The sequence below is a fragment of the Apium graveolens genome, chromosome 7, assembly GCF_009905375.1.
Source record: "Apium graveolens cultivar Ventura chromosome 7, ASM990537v1, whole genome shotgun sequence".
Taxonomy (NCBI): Eukaryota; Viridiplantae; Streptophyta; class Magnoliopsida; order Apiales; family Apiaceae; genus Apium; species Apium graveolens.
In genome coordinates, this window is record NC_133653.1 from 14,426,534 (window position 1) to 14,435,572 (window position 9,039).

Sequence of the window (9,039 nt, forward strand, 5' to 3'; positions counted from 1 at the left end):
TGAGAAGGCTCATATATTGTTAATCATTATACATATTATTTTGGTGGGCTTGCTGCTCACCCTTGCTTTCTTCTTTCATCACACAACAACAGATTGAAAAGATGAACAGGACCAAGCTCTCGATTCGCGAGCGGATAGGAAACGTTCCGCAGTTTCCTATAGGCGTTGATGCCGCCGTAGCTGAGGTAGGAGCTACCAATAGGCTAGGCTTTCAACTTTTGATGTACCAGATTATGTATATTTATGAATTGTAATAATGGCAAAGAAATGTAAATCTATTCAGAAACCCTTTTAAGGTGTAATGGCATATAATTTTGGAATAAAATGATTCGTGTTACTTTTGGATATTCATCTCTGAGACTATAACTTGTGGTGTGTGTGTTTATTGTGGGGTCACAGTACAGAGTAGTTGATTGTTTATTAAGATTGGGTGTTATTAAGGGAAATGGAACTCGTGACAACCCGGATTCCCGACCCCGGATTTGGGGGTTTTACACAGCTCCTCCAGATAAAGGTTTAGATCTGAGAATTCTTTGATGTCACACAAGTACAAGTAGTCTCCCCTGTTGACCTTGGGTTGAGTTTTGACTACTGACTTGGATTTGAGTGATGACAGCTTCACTTTCTTGACTGCCCTTGATTTTGTCCTTCTTGGCAAGTTGAAGTCAGGAATTGGTAATTTATCCCACTCTATTGGCTCATCCTTTGGCACAATAGGCTCTCCATGTATGTTCCTGTAGGGGTCCACCACCCTTATCTCTTCAAACACCACAGAGGGCTTTGATGCTTGAGTTTCAGCTTGAGTGGATTCCTTTAGAAATTGATCTTCCAATTCCTTGTCAACAACATCCAACTTTCTTTTTGTTCTTTTAGCCAGTTGTTTCTTTCTTGGGGATTTCTTCTGTTTTTCAATCTTGTTCTCTGATTCAGTAGCTTGAGATGGTTGAGAGGGAATTTGTTGAGAAGAATTCACAGCCTGTAGCTTGGCCAAGATAGCAAACTGTTCTTTCTTTTGTTTAGACATCTTTGCATCTAGAGCAGCTTGCCTTTTTTCCTGCTTCAATCTGGCTTTTTCTTCTTCCTTTGCATGAGCAAATTGTGGATGTCCAGCTACCACACAAATTTCCTTCCCATTTCTGAATATCTTTGCAATTCTCTTTCTTGAGGCTGAATCAGTTGGATCTTTGTAGAGGAGAATAGATCTTGACAGAAGCTTCTTTTCATCAGGCTTGGGTGTGTCATACACAGAATCCATAGGGTTCTTCAAAGATAACTTTGGATAGTTTGCCCTTGGTTTAAGAATTATCTCAGCCTTTGTAGTCTTGATGCAGGAAGATTGTCCTTTCTCCAGATAGTTCATACTCATCTCATTCACATTGATTGGCTTGACATGAGAGTGATGGATGGCTGACTGATCTGGTTCCTTGACTAATTGAAACTTTTTCTGTATTTCTTCATCAATCTTTTTCCAGTTGATTAGAGTCAACTCTCCTTTATCAGCATCTTTCAAATTTGCTGCTGTTGCATTTATAAGATCTATACCATCTGCAACTGGTGGCTTGGAGATAGTAATTGAAGGTACAATTACTTTGCTGATTTGAACTAGAAGTTTCTCCCCCTTAGTTGGTCCTTTCTCCCCCTTACTTGATTCTCTCTCCCCCTTTTTGTTATCATCAAGTGGAGGAGTTAGGCCTTGTGCTTTAGCCAGTTACATAAGAAGATTTGTCCGAGTCTGTTGATTTTGAAGAAGTAGAGCCACTGAATTCTCAATAACCTGAACTCTGTTCTCCATCTTGGCTATCTTCTTGTCAGAATCTGATTCTCTCCTTAATCTTAGTAATAAATCATGCATGGTACCATATGGCATTATTGAATCCAGCTTCTCAGAGTTATATGTCTTTAAGTCAGCTATATCCTTTTTCAATTCATCCACACTGAGATTCTGTCTTGAGTGTTGGATCTTTATTAAATGTAAGGAGTCTAGGTGAGCTTGAAGAACAGCCTTGGTACCAGCATCTGAAGCTTCCTGAAGGGCCTGCTGAATAGCTATTACTTGTTTTACCAAAGACACCTCAAATTGCCCTGGTGAAAATTCCTTTGCCCATGCCCATTTAGGTAAACTGAAAGCAGAACTTGGGCCTTCAGCTCCCCCTAAGTTCATGCTTCCATCCAAAGAACCAGAGTCATCATCATCAGAATTGACTCCAAATTCTTCAGATGGCTCTCCATCTTGAGAAGGCATTCTGTTCACAACAGCTTTATCTCTTTGAAGAGATTCTGTGGTGTGCACTAAATTCAAAGTCTGCTCTGCCTCCACATTGCCCTGAGAAGCCAACAGTTGATAGGATAAAACAGGGTGAGTAAAAGTGTCAGCATCCAAGGAAATGTTATCAATTACAGCTTTGTAATGTTGCCGAAATTGTCTTTCCTTGTCAGCATCATCCACAATCATTGACTCAGTAGCAATGGCTGGTTCCATCCTTATTTCTCCAGTACCTGCCTTTCTCTCATATTCTCTCTTTTGTTGCATCAGGGTCTCACCCTGGCTCCCCACCCTCACACCCTCACCTTCACCTACTAAGGTGGGACTCCTCTCACTCACTTTTGCCAATCCTGAATGAATGGATTGCTGAGATTCACCTTTTTCCTCTCCTTTTGCCTGGGAGCAACCCAGCCTCTCACTCAATGCACTCTCCTCTCTCAGTCCTAAGAGTGATTGTATTACCACCAAATCTTCTGCACTTGAAATTATTGAAGTTTGAAGTTGTGCAGAGACACTCGACGGATAAGTGATATCCATCGGGTGAGTGGTAAAGCTATCCGACGGATAACTGCTGTTAAGCTTATCCGTCGGGATACAATCACTACTCGACGGATGAGCAATATCCATCGAGAGAGTAGAAATGAATGAGGTGGGAAGAGAAACTATTGTTGACTCTGTGTTGATTGAAGTTATTTGAGGCACAGATGTCATAATAGAATCAGAAAGAATTGGCAAGTGAGCCAACAAACCTTCTAAAAGATGATGCTCACTTGCACTAGATTTTGGCTTCCCCAACAGAGTTAAAGAAGGGGAATCAGGAATTGAAGTGTTTATCATGTCCACTTCCAGTGAGTTAGTTGGTGAGTATTGTGTTTCTGTGGCTTCTATTATGAGAGATTTTGGCTGTGACTCCACATTTATTGGAGCCACATCAATCTGAATTTGAGAAGGTGCAGGGACTGTGTCTTTAGCACCAGTTTGCACTAAGTGTGTGCCCTGTGCATCCCCAGTTGTTTTGGATTTCTTCTTTCTAGTGTAAGTTTGGTGTGAGCTTGTGCCCCTAACCCTCTTGGCCTGTGCTCTTGGATGAGAGCTTTGTTCAATAGCCACATCCTTTTGGGAGGATGCAGCTAGAAGTGAGCTTTTGTCATTTTTAAACACTACAGTTTGTTGGGAAACTGCAGTGTGGCTAGGCTGGGATTCACTCAACTCTCCAACCTTATCCTTGGGGTTTCTTTGATGTTCACCCCTTCCCTCACCTATCTTACCCTCCTTCACACTCCCCTCTTTGGCTTTGGTAGATTTTTGAACTGGTACCTTTTGAGAGATACCAGAGGGGATTTTCTTTGATTTGGATTTAGAAATTGCAGTTATTTTGGCATCTTTGGTAGGCAACTGTTTCGTCATTGTCACAGTTGTCATAGCTATGCCTGAAGTCAAAGAAATAGAAGAGATTGGAATAGTTGAGGGTCTGGATGAACTTACCTCACTTACCTGAGGTGTCAGCATTACAGGAAAATAGAACATTGGCACATCCTTGTGATGGTTGGCTCTGTTCAAGTCTGCAATGATTCTTCTCTCTTGAACCCAACAAGCTAATTTGTTGTTTGGGTTCTCAAGTTCAATCTCTTGACAAAGATGGTTAGCCAAAAGCATAAAAAATCTAGCATAGTAAATATTCTTTCCTCTTTTGGCTAAGTCGCCTAGTTTAAAACCTAACTCATACACAACAAGGTCACTGAAATTGTAATATTTGTCTATAACTAGCATGTATAGCATGTTAAGCATGGAAATGTTCACAGAATCAAAATTACTGATTTTTCCAGAAAAGACTTTAGTTACTACATCACACAAGTAACTCAATTCCTTCCTAAGACCTAGTCTTCTAATTTCACTTAGTTTTGCAGTAGGAAGTGCATAATGAATGGAATTGAGCATATTGACAATATCAGTGTCAGTGTGTGGTGCAGTTACATTATCATCAGGAATCTTGAAACATGCTTTTATGACATCACTATTGATACAGAAATCATTACATTTGATGGTTAGAGTGATGGTTTTGTCAGTAGAGTTATAGATTGCTGTTGTCCACATCTCCTCAACAACTTCACAATAAATTGTGGGTGATTCCAGCATGGCAAAACTTAACGGTTACAAACTGTAAGTATACTCGATGCTTACAAACTGTAAGTATACTCGATGGATAATGTTCAGGGAATTAACGGTTAAGATTTAGATACTTCGACGGATGAGGATAAGTTGATATCCGTCGAGATTTAAAATACTCCAGAAAAGTAATTGATTTTTATTTATAATTTGTATATCGACGGATGACTCAACTCGATGGATAATGGTCATCCGTCGAGATGCAAATTTTGACTTAGCCAAAATTTTCATCCAAGACTAAAAATCAGTTAAATTTCTGGCTACTTTTCAACTTGCAAAATAATTCAGATAAATTCAAGAGTAATTAAGCATACCTAACTCACTTACCAACCTAGAAAAGGTGGATTCATCCAGTGGTTTGGTAAAAATATCTGTAAGTTGCTTCTCACTTGGAACAAAATGTAACTCTACAGTACCATTCATTACATGTTCCCTTATGAAATGGTACTTGATGTCTATATGCTTTGTCCTTGAATGTTGCACTGGATTTTCAGTGATGGCAGTTGCACTTGTGTTGTCACAGAAAATAGGAATCCTTTCAACTTGCAAACCATAGTCTAGCAATTGATTTTTCATCCATAAAATCTGTGCACAATAACTGCCAGCAGCAATATATTCAGCTTCAGCTGTAGAAATAGAAACTGAATTTTGTTTTTTACTGAACTAGGACACAAGCTTGTCTCCTAAAAATTGACAGGTTCCTGTTGTGCTTTTTCTATCAATTCTGCAACCTGCATAATCTGCATCTGAATAACCAGTTAGATCAAAGCCAGAATCTCTAGGATACCAAATGCCAAGGTTTGGTGTTCCTTTGAGATATCTGAAGATTCTCTTAATAGCTATCAAATGAGACTCTCTAGGATCAGCCTGAAATCTAGCACACAAACATGTAGCAAACATTATATCTGGCCTACTAGCTGTTAAGTACAGAAGTGAGCCAACCATGCCTCTATAACTTGAAATATCCACAGACTTTTCAGTAATGTTTATTTCAAGCTTAGTTGCAGTGGCCATGAGAGTTTTTGCAGATGTGCAATCCATTAGATCAAACTTCTTTAAAAGATCAAAAATATATTTAGTTTGACTAATGAATATTCCATCACTAACTTTCTTAACTTGTAAACCAAGAAAGTAAGTTAGTTCTCCCATCATACTCATTTCATACTTGCTTTGCATCAGTTTGGCAAACTTTTTACAAAGTTTCTCATCCGTAGAGCCAAAAATAATATCATCTACATAAATTTGAACAAGTATGCTAGAGCCATTCATATTTCTGAAAAATAAAGTTTTATCTACAGTACCTCTTGTGAAGTGATTTTCCAAAAGGAACTTTGATAAAGTGTCATACCAGGCTCTAGGTGCTTGCTTCAGTCCATAAAGTGCTTTCAGTAGATAATAGACATACTCTGGGAAATTTGGATCTTCAAAGCCAGGAGGTTGACTTACATACACTTCTTCCTCCAAATCTCCATTCAGAAAGGCACTTTTGACATCCATTTGATAGACCTTGAAATTGGCATGGGCTGCATAGGCTAAGAAGATTCTGATGGCTTCAAGTCTTGCAACAGGAGCAAATGTTTCATCAAAATCTATTCCTTCTTGCTGACAATAGCCTTTAGCAACCAATCTTGCTTTGTTCCTTACTACTATGCCATTTTCATCCATCTTGTTTCTGAATACCCATTTGGTGTCTATTGGATTCTTTCCTGTAGGCTTGGGTACCAGCTTCCATACTTTATTCCTTTTAAATTGGTTTAGCTCCTCCTGCATAGCTAAAATCCAATCAGGATCTAACAAGGCTTCTTCTACCTTCTTTGGTTCTTCCTTAGACAGGAAGCTACTGTATAGACATTCTTCTTGAGTTGCTCTCCTGGTTTGAACTCTGGAAGAAACATCACCAATAATCAGTTCAAAGGGGTGATCTTTTGTCCATTTTCTTGGTTGAGGTAGATTAGCCCTAGATGAAAAGACCTCAATGTTGTCTTGATGTGTGATTGAGTTTTGATTGCTAGAAACTCCCCCTGAGTTTGTGGATCTTTGATTTGAGATTGGGGTGCTTTCTATGGGTGATCTTCCTTGACTTCCTGCTCCTTTTGATAACCCGGCGGATGGTGAATTTTGAGTACCGACGGATGAGGCAGGTTGTCTTCCGACGGATAATACAGATTGCCTTCCGACGGATGAAGCATTATGTAACTCGACGGATGTTGAGTTTTGTGCTTCATTTGTAGTAGATTTGTTTGCATTATCCTTAGACACTGTTTCTTGATCACTCTCATCATCACTTTCATCACTGACCATCTCAACATTGTCGAATTTGAGGCTCTCATGGTAATCTCCATCTTTTAGTCCTTCAATCTTTTTATCATCAAACACAACATGTATAGATTCAACAACAATGTTGGTTCTTAGATTGTAGACTCTATATGCTTTACCAACAGCATATCCAACAAAAATTCCTTCATCTGCTTTAGCATCAAACTTCCCATTTTGATCAGTTTGATTTCTCAGAATATAGCATTTACAGCTAAAGACATGAAGAAAGTTCAGAGTTGGCTTCTTGTTCTTGAACAATTGATAAGGTGTCATGCATCTTGCTTGATTAATCAGAGAGATGTTCTGAGTGTAGCATGCAGTGTTTACAGCTTCAGCCCAGAAATATGTTGGTAGTTTTGATTCTTCAAGCATTGTCCTTGCAGCTTCAATAAGAGATCTATTCTTTCTTTCCACTACTCCATTCTGTTGTGGAGTTCTTGCTGCTGAAAACTCATGCAAGATTCCATTTTCCTCACAAAATGCTCTCATGACATAGTTCTTGAACTCAGTTCCATTATCACTCCTGATTCTTCTAACTTTGAAATCAGGATGATTGTTAACTTGCCTTATGTGATTGATGATGATTTCACTAGCTTCATCCTTGGACTTTAAAAAATAGGTCCAAGAGAACTTTGAGAAATCATCTACAATTACTAGGCAAAATCTTTTCTTTGAGATTGACAATATATTGACTGGTCCAAACAAATCCATGTGAAGCAGTTGTAGAGGCTCTTCAATTGCTGAATCAAGTTTCTTCCTGAATGATGCTTTAATCTGCTTCCCTTTTTGGCAGGCATCACACAGTCCATCCTTTGTAAACTCCACCATAGGAATGCCTCTAACTAGCTCTTTCTTTACCAGCTCATTCATGGTCTTGAAGTTCAAATGGGATAGCTTCTTGTGCCATAGCCAACTTTCATCTTGACTTGCTTTACTGAGAAGACAAGTTACAGATTCTGCTTTAGTTGAGTTGAAGTCAGCTAGATACACATTTCCTCTTCTCACACCAGTGAGAACCACTTTGTTGTTTGATTATTAATCACAACACAAGTTTCTTTGTTGAAGGTTACTGAGTTGCCTTTATCACAAAGCTGGCTGATACTCAACAGATTGTGTTTGAGAGCATCCACTAAGGCAACCTCTTCAATGATGACATTGTCCTTTGAAATCAAGCCATATCCCACAGTATAACCTTTGTTGTCATCTCCAAAAGTGATACTTGGGCCTGCTCTCTCTTCAAACTCTGTGAGCAGGGTAGAATCACCAGTCATGTGTCTTGAACAACCACTATCCAAGTACCAAAGATTCCTTCTGTTTCCCTGCACACATCAAAATCAAATCAAGTTGATTTTGGTACCCAAGTTTCCTTGGGTCCTGCCTTGTTAGCTTTCTTCTTCTGTTTCTTAGGTCTTAACTCATTTGACTTAGGAATTTCAGATTCTTCCTTAGTCATTGGGGTTGGGCCTTTGAAACCACTAGATGCAACAGAATTATCATGCATGTTATGGCTAACATGAAATGGTATGCTTGGTGCAAATATGTTATTCCAGTAAGGCATGCTAAATGGCATTTGAGGCATATTGTATGCATCATAATATGGATTAGGTGCAAATGGCATATTAGCAAACTGTGCATTCATGTTCTGTGTAGGCATAGCATTAACAGGCATGGGAGGCATGACATTCATGTTAGAGAATTGAGGCTGAACAGACATGGGAGTAGGCATGGCAGATTTGCAATTAACAGACAAATGATTTACACTACCACATTTGATACAGATTTTTCTAGGAGCATATTTGTCAGGTGTGTAGTTATTATGTTTGTTAATCCCTACTTTACCATTCCTATTGTTTTTCCTTATAGTCACTGTTTTTACCTCTATCTTCTCAAGTCTGTCACTTAACTGTTTGACAGTCATGTGACCAACATTAGCCTTCTTCCCTTTCTTGGCTTGACTTGACTCTCCTGAAACAAAGTTCTTGAAAACAGACCCATACTTTTCATTTAGCTTGGTTAATTTGGCTTTGCTAATGGGTTTGCTCACAGCCGACGGATGAGGATTTTTATCATTCAACGGATAACACTTTTTGTTATCCGATGGATAGTTCTCATCATCCGTCGAGTCTACATCTGTCAGCAATCCATCTACCAAAATAGGTTCTAGTTTCTCCTTATTCTTTTTCCAGGCTTCATCACAAAAAGACTCAATTCCTTGAACCTTGGTGATTTGAGCATGAACATCTCTGGATGTTTTCCATGCTTTAATCACCTCCTGTTCACGATCGAGCTGCTTC